Below are 25,453 nucleotides of genomic sequence, written 5' to 3' on the forward strand. Positions count from 1 at the left end.
TTTTCTCCTGTTAATCTGTCTTATGTCAGTCTCAGCAGAAATCCTAAGGGTGTCGAGGAGAAATTTTACCTCCCCCACACATTGTAGCCTATATTCATTGGGATCTATTAATTACTACATGATAAAAAGGAATTTTAAGTATGTAAATGTATAAGTTATTAACTGCTGTGTAACAAACCATCCTAATACTTAAAGGCTTAAACATTGATGTATTCTTGCTCCCAGTTTTGTCAGTTTATTAGTCAGTTCTCCTGATCCATGAGGTGTGGGTTGGAGTCATGTATGAGGCTGCATTCAGCAGGTAGAGGGGCTAGGCCGGAAGTTCCAAGAAGGCCTCACTCTTGTATTTAAGGGGGCGGGAGGGTACTAGCTCTTGATTGGAGTATTTTGGTTCTCCTTCACTTTTTTTTTTCTTTCTGCATGCTTTCTGATCATCCATGGCCTTTGTTCATGACCTTCCTCTTCAGCAGGATAGCCTAGAGTTCCTTACAGCATGGCAGCTCGGTTTCAAGACAGCAAAAGCAGAAGCTGCTTGTCTGTTACAGGCTAGGCCCAGAATTGGCAGAACATCATTTCTGCCACATCCTGTTGGATGAAACCTGTCACAAAGCCAGTCAAGATTCAGGGAAAAGGAAATAGAATCCACCTCTCCACGGTAAAAGTGACATGTGCATAGATAAGGGGAGGATTTGTTGACAACTATCTTTGAAAAGTATCAATCACATTAAGCCATGGAATATTTTTACCCTTAAAAGAAAGGACTGTGATCTGGGTTAAAGAAAATCATCCATAGTCATGAATCTGAACTGAAGAGAATTTGAATAGGATTAAACAGTTAGGAAATTTGATCCCCACTATCATAAAGCTTCCCACATAATGGGATAGAAAAACACTAAACAAATAAACTCATAATGTTAAAGGAAAAACAAGGGTGCTAAAGGCTGTGAGAGAATTAAGTCTCTTGGCTCCAGAGTTGAGAAGGTTTGGCACCCTCAGTCATCCTGGATTAAGAAGCAAAGTTACTCCATTTGGGTGTCATAAAATAACTTCCTTTCTATGGAAATATTATACAAGCAACTGTTTATTCTTGTGTTCCTTGGAAAGCTAAGGTGCTGTGCTAAAATCCCTCCAGGAGGCACAACTGGAAGGAGCTCTGGAGGGCATTCAGGGAGGGCCCTCTACCCCTGGTGTCTGTCTGTCAATCAGAACAGCTGTATGCCTACAACTTTATATACATATGGCTTCTGAGTAAGTTTTTACTTAAGAAAGTTTTCCATGGCCCAGAGAAAATTTGAAAAGCACTGCCTCAAGGTGGCATAGCCTAAGAAACATGAAATTATGGTATGTAGCGTATGTTTTACCCAGGGCTTTCGACCTTTCAAAGTACTGCTTATAGTTCACCAGAATCTACGTAGACTAAGTGAAAGGCATGGAACTTCCAGATTGTTTCTTCCCTTTGACATCCACTCCATCAAAATATCCTGTTTTCTCCTCAGGAAAGGAAGCTTTACTTAACTAAAAGATTGATTATGTAGAATATTTTTAAAGTTATTGTACAATAGTTCAGTTTTCATACTTTGCCTAAACATTTTCTAAAGATCCTATCCTGGTAAGATGTGTCAGTTGCTTCATAGAGGTGCTAAATTGAAACCACAGGCAACCAGTAGAACTTCCTGTTACCAATTGCCTCCCCTCTCTAACCATTCACAAAGAAATAACTGGTAATAGAGTACATTAAAATTGAAGAGCTCTGTGGATTTAGCTGGGTCACTTCTAGACTTCAAACACCCAAGGTTATGGGTTAAGATTAGATCATCTGTGAATAACAGAAAAAACAACAACTGAATAACAGTGGCTTAAACAAGAGAGAAGGATATTTCTATTTTTCCCTCTAAGAAGTCTAGGTAGTCAGGCCAGTATGATAATTGACAGAGTTAAGGACCCAGATTCCTTCCATCTTCTTGCTCTGCCATGGATAGGATTGCTATCCCAAGGTCACTTCATGTTTCAAAAGGGCTGCGTTATCCAAATTTCTACCAATAGTAAGGAAGAAGCAGAGGAAAAGGACATGTTTTCTCATTTTAAAGACACTTCCAGAAAGTTGCAATTACCGTGTTCCCCTGAAAATAAGACTAGGTCTTATATTAAAGTTTGCTTCAAAAGACACATTAGGGCTTATGTTCAGGGGATGTCATCCTGAAAAATCATGCTAGGCCCTATTTTTCAGTTAGATCTTATTCTCAGGGAAACATGGTAGTACTTCTACTTATATCCTGTGGGCCAAAACTTAGCCACATGGCCAAACTTAGCTATATGGGAGCTGAGAAATATAGTCTTTCATCCAAGTAGCCATGTGCCAACTTATAATTCAGGGCTTTATCCCAGACTTTGTTTGGTCTGGGAGTGTTGACTCAATTCAGAGCTGAAGGATAAGTAAGAATTGAACAGGTAAGTAGGTGGCTGTGAGGGTGGGGAAGAGTGACCAGAGGAGGAGAAGACCATGTGCAAAGAGCTTCTGTTGAAGGAAGCCAGACCTGTTCTAGCAGGTCCACATGGCTGATCTCAGAGAGTGGGGGTGAACAGAGAGGTAGGCAGAGGGTTTTATGTTAAGTGAAATAAGCAAGCAGAGAAAGACAAATATTGCATGGTATCACCTATACGTGGAATCTAAAAAAGTCAAACTCATGGAAATAGAAAGTAGAATGGTGTTTGCCAGGGGCTTGCTGGTAGGGGAAATAGGGAGAGGTTGGTAAAAGGTACAAACTGTCAGCTATAAGATGGTCTGAGGATCTAATGTAGAACATGGTGACTGTATAACACTGTACTGTAGAATCAAAATTTGCTAAGAGAGAACTTAAATGTTCTCATACACAAAAAGATAAATATACAAGGTGAAGGATATGTTGATTAACTAGATGGGGGATCCTTTCACAATGTATATGCACAGCAAATCACCATAATGTACACTTAAAATATCTTACAATTTTATATGTCCATTATACTTCAATAAAGCTGCAGTAAAAAATAAAATTAAAAAAATAAATAAAACAGGCAAAAAATTTTTAAGTGGAAGAGATTGAATGAGATGATTTTTAAGAGAGTTCTTGGCCTCAACATTTTGATATATAGATTTAAAATAACAAATCTCCAAGTTAGTTAGAGTAGAAAGAAAAAAAATTAAATTAATTAATTAATTAAATGAACTAAATACATAATTTCCAATCTCAGTGCCTTAGTGATGCTAAAAGAAGCAGGTGGTGAGAGGAAATGGAGCTTGTTCCTTCTCTCCACCCTGGGCTCCAGTGGAGAAAGGGTATCAATGGTGCGGCATCTTGGGTAGTACTGAGAGGTAGCTGGGAGCAAAACTGGGTAACCCAATACTTGCAATGTTCTAAAGCAGGCATGTAAGTAATAGAATAATGCCAAAACTTTGGATTTCTCCAAAGAAAAAGAAAGCACCACCCTCTGACAAGAAGAGGTTGGATATAGAAAAATCTCATAACAGTAAATATTTAGGCCCAATGCAAGACCTTAAAGAAATATTTCTACTACTCTTCTGTAAGTTAAAGCCTAAAAACCTAAACATTTTCGTTAAATAATTCTCTATGTAGTGAGAGGGAGGCAGTACAGAGTACAGTCAAGTGGTTAAGAGCCAGACTCTAGGCAGTATTGTTCAATAGAACTTTCTGCAATTATGGAAGATTATGGATAATGTTATATATCCGTATAGTCTAATAGGGTAGCTGCTAGCCACATATGGCTATTGAGCTTTTGAAATGAGGCTAGTGTGGTTAAGGAACTGAATTTTAAATTTTACTTAATTTGAATTTAAATAGCCACATGTGCTAGTGGCTACCATATTGGACAGCACAACTCTAGAATCACGTTGACTTATATTTGAATTCCAGTTGTGCCTTTCTAATCCTTGTAGCCTGAGGGAAGACCGTGAATCTTTCTAAGCTTCTGCATCCTCATGTGTAAAATGCAGACATTAATAATACCCACTGTTCAGGAAGTGTTGAGGAGTAAATGAGATAATGCTTATAATTGCTTGACAGAGTGCCTAGCACAAATTGTATGCTTAATAAGTGTTCGTAAATTATTACTGAACATCAAGACAGGTGATAAATATGAGATACAAGTTGTTTTCAAATGAAATAAAAGAAAAACAGTCATTTTAATAGTGGAAGAGTTGCTCTCTGTGCCATTCCCACATTTTATTTTCCTCATAGCACTACAGACTCTCGAAGTCATATTATTGATTTCGTCATTTACATGGTTTTATCTGTTTACCCTGTGAGAACATAAAGTCCGTGAAGGTGGTTTGTTGCTGTTGTTTTTAATAATCTCAGTATCGTAACAAATACCTAGCTCCTAATTGGTACTTTATAAGCAGTTATTGACTAAATAGATGTATGACTTAACCTAATCTTCTCCTGTACTTTTGGGAACTTTAATCAAACTATTGCTTATCAAAAGAGAAAAAAATACTCTTGTGTTCTCTATGGATAGTTCATAGTAAAAGATTAATGATGGATAAGAATATGATGTTTTATAAAATAAAGTGAATCAATTAAGCCAAAAGCAAATGCTATTTTTTCCAAGATTTGGAATTTCAATTCTCCAGATCGTTTTATTATATAATTATTCAAGAATTACAGAGCACTTTAAATTACTGTATATAAAATTTGCCAATAAAAATGATATTCTATCAAAATTAATTGCCTTTCATCTTTGCCAAACTCATTTTTTTAAAGAATTGAATCAAAATATGAAAATGTTTTCCAGAAAATAAAGCTCAATTAGCATAACAAAATGGTGATAACACTTTTAGTCAGTGGTGCATTTCAAATGCACTTTGCATGTTTTAGCACTCAGCAAAAGTACAACATAATAAAGTTTAAAAAAACATTTAAATTGTCTCTAATTTGCAGTACCATAGTCAAAATATACTAGGTTAATAATAACATTTACATAATGTCACTGCCAACAAAGTATATTTAATATAAACTGAACTAGATTATAATTTACTGGGAAGAAAACTCCATTAATTGCAAGAATAGTGTCTTAACAGTGATTAACATCTGTAGCACTCAGAAATATATCCAGTATTTACAGTCTCAAAGGATGTGTAATCTAATGCTTCAAATCCAGGTGGGAAGGGAAGAAATTAGGAAATACATTCTACCACAGACAGGGAAGCTGGTGGTTTTGTTTGCTTACTTTGCTCCTTTTTAAATCATTATTACTAATGATTTAAATCATTATTATTATTATGAAATCATCCAAAATAATAATTATTATGATAGCTAACACTTATGTAATCCTTACTATATAATCCAATACTTTTCTGAAGCTGTATATATAAATCATCCAATCGATCTGTCCACTTGTCAAATAATTCAAAGCAAACATGTCCAAACTAAACTCATTAACTTCTGCACAAACCTGCAAATCATTTGAGCTATTTTCTTAACTATTGATGATTAGAAATGTATTATCTCAGGGCCGGCCCGGTGGCTCAGGTGGTTGGAGTACCATGCTCCTAACACTGAGGTCACCAGTTCGATTCCCATATGGGTCAGTGAGCTGTGCCCCCTACAGCTAAGATTGTGAACAAGGGCTCTCCCTGGAGCGGGGCTGCCATGAGCAGCCGGAGGTTGGCGTGAGCTGCTGTGGGCTGCTGGGCTGCTGTACGCTGCTGTGTGCTTCCAGGAGTGGCCAGTGGCCAGTGTGAGGGGCCGGCAGCCAGCGTGAGCAGCTGACGAGAGCTGCCGTGAGCTGCTGTGAGCGGCCGACCCACGACTGGAGACCGACTGCCTCAGCCAGGGGGAGCACAAGGTTCATAATACCAGCATGGGCCAGGGAGCTGTGTCCTACACAACTAGACTGAGAAACAATGGCTTGAACAGGAGGCAGGGATGGCAGAAGAAGGGGAAAAACAAAAAAAGAAATGTACCCTCTTTAAGAAAATGTAAAAAATCAAAATATAGAGACACAAAACAGATTATATTAATATTGGGTATGTTGAAAATGGACACATGATACATGATATAATTAAAATACAACTTTACTTTTGGTTCCCTATCATCTCTTTAAAATAGATTCGGTTGGGTAATCTCCTAGACCAGGATAAAACTATAGCAGGCTCATGGCTTTTTTAATTCACACTCTAATTGTAGTCATATAATGAATTTAAGTCACAAAAAAGTCTCATACCAATGCTAAAGGTCCAGTCTCCCATAATAATTAAAATTCCCAACTTGACTTTATGTTTGCTTTTCTCTTCCCAGCTCCAGATTCAGGCTAGAAGTCTGCAATGACAAGGGTGCATGTGTGTGGCTTCTCTGTTTGTTCACATTGCTTCCCCAGCCCTATAGTAGGCTCCTAGCCCCCATGTGATAGTTCAGAGGAGGGAAGAAGGGAAAGGGATGAGAAAGGACTAACTTATCATGACCTGGCCTCCTTCTCCATGGTCCCAGTAGGTAATTAAAGTGACTCCTCTCTCTGGTGGTGAGGCTTTCGTGGGTTCCTCAGTGCTTACCACTGTGCAGCTCCCTCCTGCAGTCCCCTTACCTGGAAGAATGCACGTCTCCTCCAGGTGGTCAATTATAACTCCTTTCTCAGGTACACCTCCAGGCTCCTTCTGCTGAGGACTCCTCCACACACCAAGAGGCATACTGGACATATGCAGAACTCACATTGGATTGCTCCCATGTAGGCCACATCTGGTCCGTTGGAAACACTCACGTATGTACCATCTACCTCAACAATGTCTCAGAGGTAGACTGATCCCAAAGCAGCATCACTCACCACCAAAGCAATTAATCAATCATCCCTTGTCTCTGCCTCAAGACTTTCTGAGCAGGAATCAGACCCCAGACCACAGTTCACTTTAGCTTTCTTAGACATGAGTCAGACATCAGTCTTCTATGTCTCACAACTGAAGGGAACACACTTCAAAGCCTCCCAAGTGTTCACTTCTTTCACTAAACTTGGGTTAGAATCCCCTTGGGTTGAGTAATCCCCTGCCACCTTCTCCCAAAGGCAGACCACAAAAAAGAAGAAGAAGAAGAAGAAGAAGGAGAAGAAGAAGAAGAAGAAGAAGAAGAAGAAGAAGAAGAAGAAGAAGAAGAAGAAGAAGAAGAAGAAGAAGAAAAGAAAACCTCTCTCCAAATAAATTTGTCAATTTTCACTCTCTTTCCATACTCTCGACACTTTTTATGTCCTTGATCTGCTAAGTCAGGGAACTGGGTCTCAGAAATTTTCTTTACTCAAGTCTTCCTGTACAGATTTGCCTCACACTGCATTTTGCTATCAATATCTATTATATTAGTGCCTCAGTTGGAACTGAGGCATGAAGAATCCCTTTCTAACATGACTATGACAGTTAGGTAAAGGCTGAACTTCTGTAATAAAGAGGCCTAAAATATAGTAGATTAAGTAAGACTGAGGCTTGATTTTTCTAGACTGAAAAGGCTGCTTTGCTTGATTAATTTAGGACTCAAGTTCCTTCCATCGTGATACTTGGCCATCCTCTAGGGCAGTGGTACTCAAACCTGCTGGTCTCAGAACCCATTTATACTTTTTATAAATTTTAGTTTTTATTTTTATTTTTGCTAATCCCTTTATACTTTTAAAAATTATTGAGAATCCACAAAAATCCAAAACACTGACAACACCAAATGCTGGCAAGACTGTGGAGCAACAAGAACTCTCATTCATTCTTGGTGAAAATCAAAATAGTAGACATTTTGGTAGACAGCTGGCAATTTCTTACAAAACTAAACATGTTCTTACCATGTGATCCATCAATCAGGCTCCTTGTTATTTACGCAAATGAGTTGAAAACGTAGGTCCACACGAAAACCCACACAAATGTTTACAGCAGCTTTAGTCCTAATTGCCAAAACCCAGAAGCAACCAAGACGTCCTTTGGTAGGTGAATGAATAAATAAACTGTGGTACATCCAGACAATGTAATATTTTTCTTCACTAAAAAGGAATGAACTATCAAGCCATGAAAAGACATAGAGGAAATTTAAATACACATTACTAAGTGAAAGAAGCCAATATTGAAAGGCTATATTCTGTATGATTCCAACTGAAATTACGTTTTGAAAAAGGCTAAACCGTGGAGACAGTGACAATATCAATGGTTTCGGAGGAGACTGGGGAGAAGGAGGAAAGAATAGGCAGAACACAGAGGATTTTTAAGGCTGTGAAGCTATCCCACATGATACTATAATGGTATATATATATATATAATTATAAGCTTATTAAAATCCATGGAATGTACACTACCAAGAGTAAACCCTTGTAAAAAATGGTGTTTGAATAATAATAATGTGTCAGGGTAAGTTCATGGGTTATAACAAATGTATCACTCTAATTCAAGATGTTGATGGTAGAGGAGGTGGTACATGGGTAGGGGCAAGGGCTTATGGGAACTCACTGTGCTTTCCACTCAAGTTTGCTGTGAACCTAAACTGTCTCTAAAAAATAAAGTCTAAAAAAAAGTTCTTGAGGATCCCAAACTGTTGGATTTTATGTGCATATTAACAATGATTGTCTTAAAATTAAAATGTTTATAATATTTATTCATTAATTTAAAAATAAAAATCAACCCATTGTATGTAAATATAAATAATATATTTCTAGGAAAAATAACTCTTTACTAAGACAAAAATTTAATTAGAAGAGTGGAATTGTTCTGTTTTTGTAAATCTTTTTAATATCTGGGTTAACAGAAGTCAGCTGAATTCTCCTATTTCCTTTAGCATTCAATTAATTACACCTTGTTTTCATTGAAAAGCATGAATAAAATCCAGTGTCACACAGAAGAGTAGTTGTAGAACGGAGGGTTATTTTAATAGTTTTTTAGATAATTGTGCAATTTTGTCTGGTGTTTTACCAAACCTTGACAAGTGGTAATTTCTATAGATTAGTTGTAGTGTACAACCTGAAACTTGATATTAACGAACTTTTCATATTCTGTTACATTAAAATCCATTAGTCTATCTTGCAATTTGAATGAGTCTTTTGATTACACATGATTTTGTAACAGCATGCATTAGTCATTTGGAAAATATTGTCTCACTGAGTTAATGCAGATTTTCCAAACGTTGACAGCTTTCATTATGCAATATCTTAAAAACATATTAATTAATACACCACCAATCTTATCAGAAAACATTTTTTAAAAAGTAAAAATCTTTAAGTATTGGGAAACTGTCAAGGTCACAATAGTAAAATACAGGTTTTCCATAATTCTTATTTTTGTTTAAACTCAAATTTTATCATTGGCTAATTTTTTAAAGTATTATGCATTATAAATATTTTTAATTTTTTGTATGTTATGATGTCTTGACATCTTAAAAAACCTTTTTGCCTGGGGAGAGACTGCTCCTTCTTAGGTTAGCCAAATGTTAGACAGCAAAGGGCTCAGCCTTTGACATGTAAACTAACCCATCCAGAGCCGCACCTCCTCTATGTGGCCTGTACACACAGGAGGCAATATTCCTCCGCCTTAAAAAACCCCAGGGACAGGTGCCAGGCAATGAGAGTCTACTCTCATAGCCCCAAGCCCTCCAAAATTATCCAAACTAGCCAATTCTAAACTATTTACCCTGCCCTGCCTTGTCTTTCAACGAAAGCCGTGGCCTAAAGACAGGCCCCTGGCTCCTGTCTTCTGCCTCCTGTCCACCCAGTGGCTTTCCTATGTGACCCAAGTGGTGTGTTTCCTATCTCTAGGACCTATGAATATGACACATTTGTTTTTTTTCTGAGCCTCTCCTGTCTCCTCTGTGGCCACACCTGACTGCCCATTTCATAAAGGAAGACAAAACAAATGTCTGCCAAATTCCCAAGTCTAAATAACCATTATTTTTCTATCTACTCATTCAGGTAGAAATGGTATTCCACAAAAAAAGAAAAAAGAAGAAGAAGAAGCAAGTTCAGCCATTCAAACAATCGCACAGGGGTTTTGACACCATTAGACTGAAGTATACAGCAGAAGGACGTTATGCGTATTTGCAACTTTGTCACAGAGATTATGAAAAAGATACATGTACCTGAGGGTCAAGATTTAATAAAATTAATAATTTTTACTGCTTTATCAAGGACAGTCTAAAGTGATACTGGGACTTTACTACTAGAGTGTGGTGATGAATTGAATGACTACTACAATATACTGAACTACCCAAATCTATGCTAAAGTGACAGCAGTTTTACCCTCTGTTAGCTTTGCAGCTCATACTCAAAAGGTGGAGAAATAGACTCTACCTATTGAAAGGAGAAGCAGCAAAACCACATTGCGAAAGAGTATGGATACATCAAAGGGAATAACTGCAGCCAGTTTGCAAGTACAGTGGTACCTCGGTTTTCTAACGTAACCTGTTCTGGAAGTCCGTTTGAGTTCTGAAACGTTCAAAAACCGAGGCACGGTTTCCCCACAGAAAGTAGTGCAAAATGGATTAATCCATTCCAGACCTTTAAAATCAACCCCTAAAACTGCAAATTTAGCATAAATTTTACTATCTAGTGATACCATAGATCCATAAAATTTACGGCGCTCATAAACCAAAATGTCCGTCAATGGAGACATTTGAAAACCGAGGTACTACTGTACTCAGTCCCAAGTGGGCAAAAATAGCTGCTAAGAAGGGTGATAGAGTCTTTAAAGGGCTGCCATAAGCTTATGATTAGGAAGAACAGATTTAATGGGAACAAATTAGCAGTCTGTAAAGATTTCAATTGTCCCCTAATTCTAATAAAAATCACTAGAGATGTTTGGGGGAACTTGACAATTTGATTCTAAAATTTATTCAGAAAAGCAAATGGCTTTTTTATATAAGAGAAGCCAAAACCACGATGAAGAACAAGATAGAGACATTTGTCCTTGTAGATGTCAAGACCAATGGAACAGACTAGAGGCCAGAAACAAACCCAGGAAACCCAAACATATAGAAACTCAAATGTACATGTGTATTATTACATATCTGTGGAAAATTAAGGATGAAAGACTTCAGTACGAAAGGCAAAACCAGAATAATTCTAGAAGATAACATCGAATATCCCTATAATCTAGATGAAAAGGAGGATCCCTTATATAAGATGCAAAGTTACTATGGGTGGGAGGAGAGAGGTCACATTTGACTGTACTAAAATTTGATGTACTCTATTCATCAAAAGACACTATAAAGAGCATAATAAGACAAGCCAGTGTGGAGAGGGATGAGTAAATAGATAAATGGGATAGAACAGCAAGGCAGAAGGGGCTCAAACTGGTCATAAACCACAAACTTGGAGAGAATTTTTATAATACAAATAACCAAAAAAATGATTGTTATCTAGAATTTCTGAAGAACTCCTGTAAAGAGAAAAGGAACAAAAGACATAAACAGGCACTGCAGAGAAGAGGAAATACTCATGAGAATATACAGGTAAAAAAATGTCCAGTCCCACTCGTAATTAGGGGGGAAAACTGAACACAGAATCAGGTGGATTTTATGCCTCCCTGGTTTTGCAAACATCTTCACAATGAAGATAGTTAGCAACAGAAACACTCACATGTTGTCAGTGGGAGCACAATCTTTGTGAAAAAGAGTTTGACAATGCATAATAAAACTGCGCATGGCACACTCAGACCCCAGCCATTTCTTTCTTCAGTGTAAGCACTAGAGAAAGTCATAAAGAGACATATACGATAATCACAGAAATAGGGCTCATCAGAGCGAAATCTGGGGGTGGGGGGGGAACAAGTATCTAGTCCTATTTAAATGGATAAATAAATTCTATTTTCATACTTTGGGATTCTATATAGTGGTTAAAAGTAAAGGATTCAACAGGAAGAATCTCAAAAACTGATGTTAACAACAAAAGACAAAGCAGTCATAGAAAAAACATACAGCATGATTGCTATTATGATAAAGTGCAGATCAAACTAAACAGTATATTGTCTTAGGATTCACTCAGAGGTGGCAGTGCTGGTTTATTCTATTGCCAACTTGACGAAGCTAGGGACTGCAAATCTCAGAGAACCCTTCCTTTATGGTTTGAGGTTGGACTTGGCCAAAAGAAGGAACTTGCACAAACTATTAGAGGCAGAAGTGAAGCATCATACCATTTTCTTAAAAGGTGTGTGTGGTCAAATTGTGGTGCTAGACAGATGCACAGGTGCCAAGGAGTTCCCACTTACACTAATTCTCCTCTACTCAGCTCCCAGCCCTTTTTTCTCACTGCTGGCCCTTTCACCAGTGGCAGACAGTGGGCAGTGGACTGACAGAGGGGGCAGCCATGCAGAGGCAGTCACTTCCCAGAATCTCCTCCAGCTTCTTCTTTGCTGCCCCACTCCAGAGGGTGGATGTGCTTGGATTCTTAGATTTTCCTTGAGACTCTGCTTGCCCATCCATATAGTGCTTCAGGAGGCTGGTGAGTGGTTTCTCCTCCATTTCTCCCACAGTCCTTTGCAGATCCTCACTGAAAGGTATGAGGTGTAATTCCTATAAGAAACCCCTTAGCCTACATCACTCACAAAGGCTCTGCTTTCCTGACAAAACCCTGACTAACAGAGTAGCAAAACTATAAAGACCAGCAAGAAAACATCTTACACAAAATTCAAGACACCAGTGTCCTCTGGTGGGAAGGGGGAAGGACGACATTAAGAGGAGATACACAGGGAACTTTTGTGATGCTAGAATGTTATTTTCTTTAAGATGCATGTTAAGTATCCAAGTATTCATTTTATTAATATTTCAATTATACAAAATATGTACTTCTATGTGAAAAAGATTTTTTTTCTAATTAAAAGTCAGAAATAAGCAAAAAAGTATAGTGAAAGGTTTCAAAGCAGACAGTCCAAATCTTCAGTGAAAGTCAAGATGCTTTAAAAGTAAAGAAGAGATAAAATCTCATTGGTCAAATGGAAAGGCAGTGTTAGCTCCCAGGACTGGGTCTCTGTGCAAAGCAGAAGAAGCAGTCAGACTCAGAGATCCAGATGGTGAAATGGCAGGCTGCTCACTTGCAGAGCATGGAGTATAAGCAGAGGGGTGATTATACCAAGACAGGAAGGAAAGTAGAGGGAACTCTTCCCAGCATTTTACCTAGGATGGAAGGTACTGTCAGGAAAAGGCAATGTGGTCCCAGGTGGATGGCTACAACTGTAGACAGTGTTTACAACTTCAGTCCTGTCCTGTAGAGAAACTGAAAGACCTGACAGACGGTGGGATTTTTCCAAATGTCCCCTTAGTGGAGACTGGGAGAACTGGGGAAGCAGCACTGGTAAACTGGGATTGAGGGTGAACTGGAGTGAGGGGTGGAACTCAAATAAGGGGAACGGAGGAAAATGATGATAACAGTAGCAGTTAGCATTTACAGAAAGCTTACTTTTCTCCCTGATATCTAACCATTTGTCTCTTTTCTTTTCTAACCAAATTCTTTTCTCTGACCATCTTGTTCTGTCTCATAACTTTCAACTTCAGTTACAGGTAGCTGATTTCTATTTCAACCTATACTTTTTTCCTCAACTCCAGACCTTCATATCCAAAGGCCTCCTCGATATCTTGCCTTGGGTGTTTAATTGGCATCTCAAAGTCAACATGTCCAAAACCGAGGTCCTGACTTTACCCACATCGACCATCCCACCTACCCCAGCCCTAGACCTGATCTTCCCACCATCATCCCATCTCAGTAAATGAGGATTACATGACTGTTGCAAAGAACATGGCATCTTCTCCGATGCCTCTCTTTCTCTCTCACCCTACATGTGACCCCTTGGCAAATCCTGTTACTCTGCTTTAGCCACACTGATCTTCTTGCTCTTCCATTAACACACCAGACATTCCTGCCTCGGGGCCTTTGCACTGGTTGTTCGTTCAGCATGGTACGCTCTGTCCTGAGAAAGCTGCCTGACTAGCTCCCTCACCTCATTTAGTCTTTACTCAAGTATTTTCTTAATGAGGCCTCCTTAAATACTCTAAGTAAAATCACAAACCAGCCCTGTCAACATTTCTTTTCTTGCTTTATTTTTCCACTTAGCATTTATCAGCATTTAACATAATGTATATATGTTCTTATTTACTTGTTTTCTGCTAGTACACATATATGCAATAGGATGAAAACTACAAGAAGATAGAGATTTATGTCTGTTTGGTTGACTGCTGTAGTCCCAAAAGTAGAAAAGCACCTGGAAATAAGAGGCTCTGAATGAACGAATGAATGATTACAATCTTTCAGGCACTCTAAGTGCTCCACATGGATTAGCACAGTGTGCTCTCAGATACCATTTAATTTTTCCCATTTCACAGATAAGAAAATGGAGGTTTAGGATTCAAGGTGGTGGGTTAGGTAAATACTATGCCTACCTGCATCCCAGGATCACACCAAAATTACAGATTAACTATAGAACAATCAACCTCAATATTCATCTGAACATTAACTGAACAGAACCATTATAACTAAGGGCATAACGAAGAGGCCGTGTCAAGACTGGTTGGAGGGGCAGAGATGCGAAAACGGCTGACTCCAAACCCACAGAGAGAGGTTGAATGTCAGGAGGGAAACCTCAGTGGCAAAGGTCCCCACTGAAGAGAGAGGGGCCCCCTAGCCCCATGACGGGCTCCCTAGTCCAGGGGTACTATTCCAGGAAGAGGACTTCCCATGACATCTGCCTGTGAAAATCAGCAAGGACTCTGTCTGCCCTTCCTGGCGGGGTAGATGATGGCTGGAAACTCAGACACCCTCTTGTAGATCTGACACATGGACTCGCTTGCTAGTGGGCACCCACCTGGTCTCTGATAGAAGGTGTCACAGCTCAGGAAGGAAGCCCAGGGACATGCAGGGAAGGACTGAACTGAGTACCTTTGGCGTGGAAACTAGAGGGACTGGAGCCATTATTTTCCCTGTGTGGAGGCTGAAAATATGTGGCTTACAGGGGAAACACCATCTTTTCAGGGTTAAGCCCTCCCCCAAAGGAGGAGGTCTCATGGAATCCACATACACTGCCTTGGTGATGCCCTGGGTCCCCACCCTCCACAGAGCTGGTGCTATGTTACCCAGGAAACTCTTGACTGCTGGGCTGCTGGCCTTCCCCCACAGGCAGCAGATTAAAGCCAGCAGAGGGCCTGTGGCAGCTCAGGAAACATTTGCTAGAGGACGGGATGGGGTTCCAGGGAGCTAAGGGGTGTGGTCAGTGGTTTCTACAAATTCAGTGTAGTCTTGCTCCCAGATGGGTGCTGGGCCCATGACCACCCTGCAAAAACACACTGAGAACACTACAGACAGCCACCACCCATCTCAGGCCCCCCAAGCCACCACCTGTCTATGCTGCAGTGCAGGTCTTGGGACTACATCAAACTGAAAAGTTTTTTCACAGCAAAGGAAACCATCAACAAAACAAAAAGACATCCTACTGACTGGGAGAAGATATTTGCCAATGATACATCTGATAAGGGGTTAATATCCAAAATTTATTTTAAAAAACTCATACAACTCCACACCAAAAAACAAACAACCCAATTAAAAAATGGGCAGAGGACATGAAGAGACATCGGACATTCAGATGGTCAACAGACATATGAAAAGATGCTCAATGTCACTAATCACTAGAGAAATGCAAACAATAACCACAATGAGATACCATCTCACTCCTGTCAGAATGGCTATCATCAATAAATCAACAAACAACAAGTGTTGGTGAGGATATGGAGAAAAGGGAACCCTCATGCACTGTTGGTAGAATTGCAAATTGGTGCAGCCACTATGGAAAACAGTATAAAGATTCCTCAAAGTATTAAAAATAGGACTACCTTATGACCCAGCAATTCCACTCCAGGATATTTATCCAAAGAAATCCAAAATACTAATTTGAAAAAAAAATATATGCACCCCTATGTTTATTGCAGCACTATTCACAATAGCCAAGATATGGAAGCAATGGAAATGCCCATCAATAGACGATTGGATAAAGAAACTGTGGTACATTTATACAATGGAGCATTACTTGTCCATAAAAAAGAATGAAATCTTACCATTTGCAACAACATGGATGGACATAGAGAATATTATGCTAAGTGAAATGAGTCAGACTGAGAAAAACAAATACCATATGAGCTCACTTATATGTGGAATCTAAAGAACAGAATAAAGGAGCAAACAAAACAGAAACAGACTCATAGATACAGAAAATAAACTGATGGTTGCTAGATGACAGGGAGGTTATAGGATAGGGGAAAAGGTGAAGGGATTATAAAATACAAGTGATAGTCACAAAATGGTTATGGGGATGTGAGATACAGTGTGGGGAATATAATCAACAATGTTGTAAAGATTATGTAGGGTGCCAGATGCGTACTGGACTTATCAGGGGGGTCACTTCATAGACTGTGTAGATATCTGACAACTGCGCTATACACCTGAAGCTGAGGTAGAATAATATTGAATGTCAAATATATATATATATATATATATATATATATATATATATATATATATATAATGGGATGTAAAGTACAGCAGAGGGAATATAGTCAATGGTATTGTAACAGGTATATACAATGTCAGAGGTGTAGTAGCCTTGGGGGCGGGGTGTTATCACTTTGTGAGGGGTGCAAATGTCTAATCACTGTGTTATTTTGCACACCTGAAACTAATGTAATAAAAACTAAAATAAAGAAAAACAAAAGAAAATGGAGGTTTTGGGGAGTTCATTGAACTCGCCCAATGTTGGTGCCACTCAATGGTGGTGAGTGGCAGAGCTAGGAAATGAACTGCAGCAGCCTGATTCCAGAGCCCTCACTTTTAACCGAAATACTGCCGTTTCCCAAGTAATGGAGCAAGCCCAAGACACGGTCCTGAAGAGAAGACTGAAAGTCAGGTGCCAGAGGAACTAGATATAAATTTAAAAATCAGGAGAGGAATGATAAACAAGAGACAGAGCTGAATCCCTAGAATCAGAAGTAACAGTGTGACAGGCATGAAAGTCAGGGACAGACATGCTCAAGTGGCCATAGCTCATCCTTAGAAGCTGGGGGAGAAGTGTGCTCTGCGTGTGTCAGGAAACGAGCTAAAATGAACTGGTTCCAGAAGTTATGACAGACAGGAAGTAGACACAGACGACGGATTTTGTACCATTCTTGTGCTACCAAGCACCCCTTCAGTTGTCCCTCATTAGGCTGGTGTCCAGGAGAGAATCTGATACAAAAGAATGATTGAATTTACAATAAATGATCAAAGCCAAATACAGAATACTATATAAGGGATTAAGATTCTTTGTTTTTTCTTCAAAGGATTTTCATTTAGAATGCAATTAATATTCACTACATATATAATATATTGGTTCTGTTGGATCCAGACTCAAACTATGAGACTTTGAGCAAATTGGTTCACCTCTCCATGCTTATTGCCTCATTCCTCTTTGTACCGCGTGAAGCATGTGTTATTTTAGGAAACAATAATAACACAAAAGTTAGACGGATGCAAGAATTAAAAGAGATACACATGTAAAGCACTTAGAACAGTGCCTAACATATAGTAAGTACGTCATATATATTTATTATTATAATCATTATTATTATTATGAAGAAGTTAAAAACCATGTATCACAGATATAAAAGATTAAGCTGCTTTGTCTTTTATTACATATGAGCAGACCCTCCTTAAGCACTGTGAAGCAATCAGTCATGAATAAGAAAAAAAATGTTTGACGAAGTTGAAGTTTATGGGAGAGTAGTTAAAGCAGCATATTAAGAATTCAAAATAAAGTATGCAGCTAAATTTTCATCAAATAGGAAACCATTATTTTGAAGAATGTCAAAGGTCATGTGGAAAGTCAGGACAAGTAAACAAGGCGATGCGGTTGCCACAATGTTTGAGGCAGACAAATCGAAACAATCCAAGAAGAATGACAAAATGTTCTCTGGACACATTAAAGCCACTCCAATCCAGATGACAGTGTGTGTTATCCATATGAAGATGACATATCCAGCCAAATGTTCACTGTGTCTGAGGTTGAGTCACATTAAGAGCCAACTGGTAGGAGACTCAACATTTGTATTTCCTTCCAAAGGGTAGAAAAGAAATGTACATTAAAATAATTCTGTGAAAGAAATTAATTTATTTTACCCTGACATTTTGACCAAGATTCATCTTAGGAAGACCCCTACTGTGGTGATGAGAGAATGATACCATCACAGGAATCTTTCCTACTTCTTGCTTCCACGGTGATTGTCAGCCCAAGTCTGGCAGACTGCAGACGGACTTCTTCAGTAGGAAAACAGTATGACTTTACCACTGGTGCATGGCCTATGATAAATGAAGGAAATCCCATGCTCCTGGACTCTCTCTCTAAATAAAGAAGAGAAAGTTACGTTGAATGAGATATAAGAAAAATAAAGAAAATTCGAGATCTGAAAGATTCAAAGGACTTGGACTATTAGGAAATTATTTAGAAGGAGACATACACTGAAACACATGGCCTGGACATCATTTATTTACTCACTGGCTTGTTCAATAAACTCGCCAATTCCCAGATGTCTTACCTTAGACAAGAAGCTCCACTCTAAAACTCGGGGTTTTATTTGGTTTATTTTACCAATTATAGTGTTGACCAAGAATTGTAGTGGCCTCTACTCATAGGATTGTTTGAAGTATGAGGTAACGCACAAAGTGTTTAGAAAAGGGCATGGCATGAAAATTAAAGCTCCTTGTGTATTAGCCGTTATCACTGTTGTTATTTCTTGCGCTTACAATAACCCACTGAGCTAGAAACCAGACCCTAACGGCCTTGGGTAGACGGGACAGTATGAACAAAACTCGTCCTCATGGAATGTGCCTGTGGTCATGCTCCTCGTCGCAGAGACTAAATCAACCTCTAGACAAGGAGCCCCTGGGCCAGCAGACGCCCTTTTCTCCAGCCCTGTGTGCACCCCACTTCTCCAGAGACGCTGAACCCAGTGGTCACAAGCTGAGAGAATGCGAGCGCATTCTGCCTGAGGCACCGCGTCTGATCCTGCTTACTTACACGTGTCATCTCCCCAGCGAGGGTACTGGGATTTAGTAGACATCTAGAAGATCAGAAGAGGGGATATCCTAGAAAGGAAATCCAAACCTGAGTTCCAGGAGAAAGTACCTGTGTGTGTGAAACACAGAGAAACAGCCAAGAGAGTCTGTCTTTGAGATTGCAATAAATTTCCACTGCCTAACTATCTACCGAAGAGCCAGGACAGGGAGGAGAGATGAAAAGAAACATGGAGACCTTTGAGGATAGCCCTTTTGAAAAAAATTTCATGGAAGCTCACTAGGAATTAAAATTCCATGATAATTAGAGACTACTGCATGATGGTGTGGGGGCAGAGCCCCAGAAAGTAGTTTACAGGCTCTCGGCCTCACGTGGAGGGGTGCTGGCTCGGGTAGTAGATGGCCGTCGGCTGTGGCCGGTTGGCCGTCAGCTGTAGCCATTGAGCCATTAGCCACTAATATAACTGCTGCGGCTACGAAGGAGAGCCGAGGAGAGTGGAGGAGACTGAAAGAGAGTCGTCGGTGGGTTGCAGACAAAACGGACAGCAGGTCGCACATCCAGTAAACCCAGCCTCCAGTGAGACCGTAGTGGTATGACTCCCCTACCTATGGCTCCGTGGGTGTTCCTTTTTGGCCTCACCATATCCTGTGTTCTTGTGTGGGGAGCGGGAGCAGAGAGCGAGCAGGATCTCCCGCATGACAAATGGCGCAGCGAGCAGGGTATGGTGTCGGCTGAAACTCTCCGGAATGTACTGGAGCAGTTTACACGTATAAAAGCTCAGCTTCGTAAGCAGAGTGCGGTGCCGGCCAAAACCTACCAAAGCATGGTGGAGCGGTTTGTTCGTGTGAGAGCCCAGCTTCGGGAGGCCCATGAGGAGAGCCTCCAGCTGGCAATAGAGCTTACAAGGAGGCCTCCACCCACTCAGACACCTGACGGTGAGCAAGATTCCGACCAGGTAGGAATGGCGTCTGACTCTGGGCAGGAGGATGTATGGCCCCACACAGTATATGGTGTTCGGTGGCCACTGTTCTCAAGTTGGACCCCGGAGGAGATGGACGGCTCTCCAGACAGCGTGGAGAGGGCCCTGCAGGCTCTGGCTGAGCAGTTGCCGGAGGAGGAGAAGGCTACAGCCGGCTGGATGTTCCTCACGGCGAGTCTCAACACGGAAAATGTGCTTAATGAAGGCCCAGGTGCCTGACCAGGTGTCCCGCTGTCCGCCTGTTAGAACAGGGGCCCCAAGGTGGAGACTCTGAGGCAGAGGAAGCAAGTGGAGAAAATGTATAAACATGAGCAACCTTTGGGCCCGGGCAACCCAGCTGTGACTGAGTTCACTACCTACACCCCATACACTCCCACTGAGTTGCAGGAGCTGGGAGGCGGTACAGACAGCGCCCTGGAGAGCCAGTCTCGGCTTGGCTGTTACGTTTATGGGATGAGGGAGCAGACAGCATTCTCTGCTCCCCAGGCGAGATGGAAAAGCTAGCCTTTGTGACAGTGCATCCATCCCTGCGACAAAGGTTACAAAACTGCCATAGGTTGGCCAACAACCACAACCATTCTCTAATGGCGTGGCTCACGTAACAGGCTGGCGAGCTGCCAGACACTGTGAGTCAATGGCAGTCATATACAGAACTTACGCAAATAATCCGTGAAATGGGTATGAGACATGCTATTTTTAACCTCAACATGCAGGGCCCAGATGACGAGCTTTTACTGCCAGCATGAGAGATCTGGTTTTGGACACTGCACCTGCAAGTGCTTTTGGATCCTTGGTTGCTATTCTTACACTATGTCGGATCCATGAAGTTACAACTGCCATGGCCTAGGGGATGTTGAAAGCCGGAGGCGAAGGAAGTTAAGACAGGAGGTCCGCACAGTTGAGACCCAGATGTGGCTAGACCAGCAACCCAATGCACTCCTGCTTGAACTTTGGAAACAGTTGCGTCCGGAACAACAATTCCATAAAGGAGGAGTCTGGGAAAGCAGGACTTCATGCAGCCGCTTGAGGCTGATTCCTTTCAGCTTGATTAGGGGTGGGGCCAAGGTACCCGGTCAGAGGGCGAGCAGGGACCGGAGGCCCCACGTGGAACTGTCCATACATTGGTCCCAATGTACAGAGGGTTTTGGCTCTAGTTGACACTGGTGCTGACTGCAGTCTCGTTTATGGGAACCCAGAACTGTTCCCTGGACCAGCAATCTGCATTGATGGCTACGGGGAAAAACTGTGACTGTGAAAGCCGTTTCCTTACCACTGGGTATAGGAAGGCTCCCTCCTCGTACCTACAAGGTTTATGTCTCCCCCGTTCGGCAATATATTCTAGGGGTGGGCGTGCTACATGGCCTCAGCTTACAGGCGTCGGTAGGAGAGTTCCGTCTCCGGATCCGGGTGGTGAAAGCAGTGACACATGCTCACCACCCTCCTCAAGCGTTGCCACAGCCCTGGCGCGTGGTTACAGTGCGACAGTACCGCCTGCCAGGAGGACAGGAGGAGTTCGGGCCTACAATATTGGAATTGGAGAAGGCACATATTGTGAGGCCAACCCACAGTCCCTTTAACTCCCCAGTATGGCCTGTCAAGAAGCCAGATGGGACCTGGCGAATGACTGTGGACTATAGGGAGTTAAATAAGGTGACACCACCCTTGCACTCTGCAGTGCCTTCAATTCATGATTTAATGGATCGTCTGACTGTCCGCCTGGGGACATATCACTATGTAGTGGACTTGGCCAATGCTTTTTCTCCATTGACATTGCACCCAGTGTCAAGAGCAGTTTGCTTTTACGTGGGATGGGCGTCAGTGGACTTTTCAAGTCCTTCCGGATACTTGCACAGCCCACTATCTGCCACGGGCTTGTGGCCCAGGATTTGGCACAGTGGGATCACCCATCCTCTGTGGCCTTGTTTCATTATGTTGATGACATTCTGTTAACCTCAGATTCTCTTTCTGATCTAGAGCAAGCAGCTCCCTCTCTTCTCCGCCACCTGAAGTCACGCGGCTGGGCGGTGAATGAGGAAAAGGTCCAAGGCCCTGGCTTATCCGTCAAGTTTTTGGGTGTTGTGTGGTCGGGTAAGACAAAGGTTATACCTGAGGCAATCATTGACAAAATACAAGCCTTTCCCCGGCCGACCAAGGTCTCCCAACTGCAGGCGTATTTGGGTCTGCTAGGATATTGTTTGTACCCCATTTAGCACAAATGGCAAGGCCCTTGTACAATATGATAAAAAGGGGCCTCATGGGATTGGACAGAGGCTATAGAGCAAGCCTTCATTGCCACAAGGCAGTGCAGCAGGCACAGGCTCTGCAAGTAGTGGACCCCATTTGAACTTGATGTTCATGTTATGGATGGGGCCTCTGGCAGGTTGCCAGTGGGATTTTGGTCCCAATTATGGAAAGGAGCGGAGGTCCGCTACTCTCTAATAAACAGCTGGCTGCTGTGTGTGCAGCCCTAGTGGCCACAGAAGCCATCACAGGAACGGCATGGGTGTTGGTTCAAACAACCTATCCCGCCCAGGGGTGGATCCGTACGTGGACCCAGGGACCCAAAACGGGTGGCACAGACCACCACCCTCGCCAAGTGGGGTGCCTACTTGGAGGAATGTAGCACCCTTAGTTCAAGCCCTTTGAGCGCAGAGCTACAACAGGTCCTGGGGTCTGTGTAGTTTATAGCCCAGGCTGAGCCAAGCGCTCTGCCTAGAGGGGAGGACTTGGAGCCCTCGCCCTACAAAGAAGGACAGTCCCCAGTACCTGAGGATGCCTGGTTTACCGATGGTTCTAGCCGAGGGGCTGCAGCTGTTTGGACGGCTATTGGTGTGCAGCCCAAAACAGACACCATTTGGTTTGATACTGGGATGGGCCAGAGTAGCCAGTGGGCTGAATTACGGGCTGTGTGGATGGTGATCAGCCACGAGCCTGGGCCCCTAGTTATTTGCACTGACAGCTGGGCGGTGTTCCGGGGCCTAACGCTGTGGCTGCCTACATGGAAACACCAAAACTGGTTGGTGGGACTGAAAAGTAGAAGAGTGGGTCAAGCCATGTGGCAGGACCTCTGGGACCTAGGGCAGAAAAAGGAGGTGACCTTAATGCATGTCACAGGTCACTCCCCTTAGTGTCCCCAGGTAATGATGAAGCAGGATGGTTAGCGGGCTCCTGCCACTGATGTGGCCCATTGGCTGCATAGGAAATTGCAGCACGCTGGAAGCCGAACCATGTGGCAGGTGAGCAGACGCTGGGGCCTGCCTTTGAAATGGCAGGAGATAGCAGATGCCTGCTATGACTGTGCGTCTGTGCCCAGGACAGCCCCCAAAGGCGGAGGCTCCCTGGGAGACACAGCAGATTATCACTCGCTGGCAAGTGGATTACATTGGACCCCTGCCTAAGGCCATGCGATATATGCATTTACAGCAGTGGACACTGCTACGGGGTTGATGTTTGCTTGGCCCTGTCCGGCTGCGGATCAGCGGCATACAGTGGTCGCCCTTACCTGTGGCCCTCTATGGGCGCAAGTCATTGAAAGTGACAGGGGTACCCATTTCAAGAAGTGCAGCGCTGGGCTGCCAGGATGGACGTGCAATGGTTGTTTCACACCCTACAATCCACAAGCAGCTGGCATGATTGACGTTATAATGGTCTTTTGAAGCAAGGTCTCCGGTGTCAAAACACCCTCCCACGATGCGTGACTGGGCCTCGCGTCTATGGGGTGAGAGTCCTGAATGAGAGACCCGCACCAGTAGAAGCTCTGCTACATCGTCCCATTCAATTACAAGTTACCACCAGTGAGACTCTGTTAAAGCCAGGCTACGGCAGAAATGGGCTGCCAGCACCCACATGCTTGAAAGCAGGCGGCAGCAATGGACTTGGCCCTGGCAGGTCAAAAGCCCCACTGTCGGTGGTTGGGTCTGATAGCCCCATGGGGGTTTGACTCATGATTTGCAAGTGACGCCAGGGGTGGTGGCTGAGTGGCCACCTCAAGTGACTGTAGTATACAGAGGTCCCGATACCGGGATGATTTTAAACTATGTGCTCTCACTATGGCCTATTATGGGGTCCCCTGTTCTGTTACATGTTGAAACTATGCAAGGGACCCCAAGCACTGCCATAAAGGTTTGGTACCACAAACCGGGAAAGGTGCCAGTGGCAGCAACCCTCCTTTCCCAGGACAAGAAGCTGGCATGTATCCTCCCAGATGGAAGGGATTTGCCATTGTTGGTTCCTAAGACTACCGTAGGTGTCAGTAGGCTAATATGACACAGGGACCCTCCGAGAACCTGTAGGGGTGGAGTGTGGGGACAGAGCCCCAGAAAGTAGTTTACAGGCTCTCGGCCTCACGTGGAGGGGTGCTGGCTCGGGTAGTAGATGGCCGTCGGCTGTGGCCGGTTGGCCGTCAGCTGTAGCCATTGAGCCATTAGCCACTAATATAACTGCTGCGGCTACGAAGGAGAGCCGAGGAGAGTGGAGGAGACTGAAAGAGAGTCGTCGGTGGGTTGCAGACAAAACGGACAGCAGGTCGCACATCCAGTAAACCCAGCCTCCAGTGAGACCGTAGTGGTATGACTCCCCTACCTATGGCTCCGTGGGTGTTCCTTTTTGGCCTCACCATATCCTGTGTTCTTGTGTGGGGAGCGGGAGCAGAGAGCGAGCAGGATCTCCCGCATGACAATGGAATATCTTAATACAGCAAAATGCTACTAAATATGTGTATTGTAGTATGTCTATATTAATTGAGGACTGTTAAAATCTGAAACCATAATCTATGATATAGAAAATAAGGTTTTGCAAAAGGATTTTTAATCTAGAAAATGAAATGGCCACAGGATGGCAGTAAAAGGTAAGAGATAAGCATAGGCCGAGGATTTTACTAACCCTTCAAAGCCCTTAGTGCTTAAGAGATATAAAAACTTCAAGTGTCTGAATACAACCTGTATACCCTTCTTAAAATTAGATACACAAACAAACAAACAAGAAATCCTAAGGACTAGAGTTCTTTGACTAAAATTGGGTTTCCCCAGGTAAAATAATGCCTAATTTATGATAGTGACATCTTAAAGATTCTCCTACTACTCCTCTATCTTCAAGTTTGAACCAACATTGCTGGAAGTAAATTATAGAGTCAATAAGTTATATTTTAAAGGGAATTTAAAAGCTTAAGGCAAGGTTTCCATCTCAGTGTCCCTTGAGTTCTTAACTCCTGAGGCTCTTCCTCTGCCCTCATCCCATGTCCAAAGTCATTAATATTGTTTAAAAAAAAAAAAAAGTTTTAACAGTCCCCTGCTCACTTTGAAAATGATCCTTGAATTAAAATCTGAGTTGAAGTCATCTGTTGGGGGAATGTAAATGAAACTCACTAACGTGTTTCAGATTCTAACTCTTCTGAAGTTATCACTTCCGAGTTGAGGGGCAAGTAGCCAGTGAAGGAGCTTCGACACGTGTGAAATCTCATC

This window comes from Rhinolophus sinicus, linkage group LG02 (assembly GCF_036562045.2).
Source record: "Rhinolophus sinicus isolate RSC01 linkage group LG02, ASM3656204v1, whole genome shotgun sequence".
Lineage (NCBI taxonomy): Eukaryota > Metazoa > Chordata > Mammalia > Chiroptera > Rhinolophidae > Rhinolophus > Rhinolophus sinicus.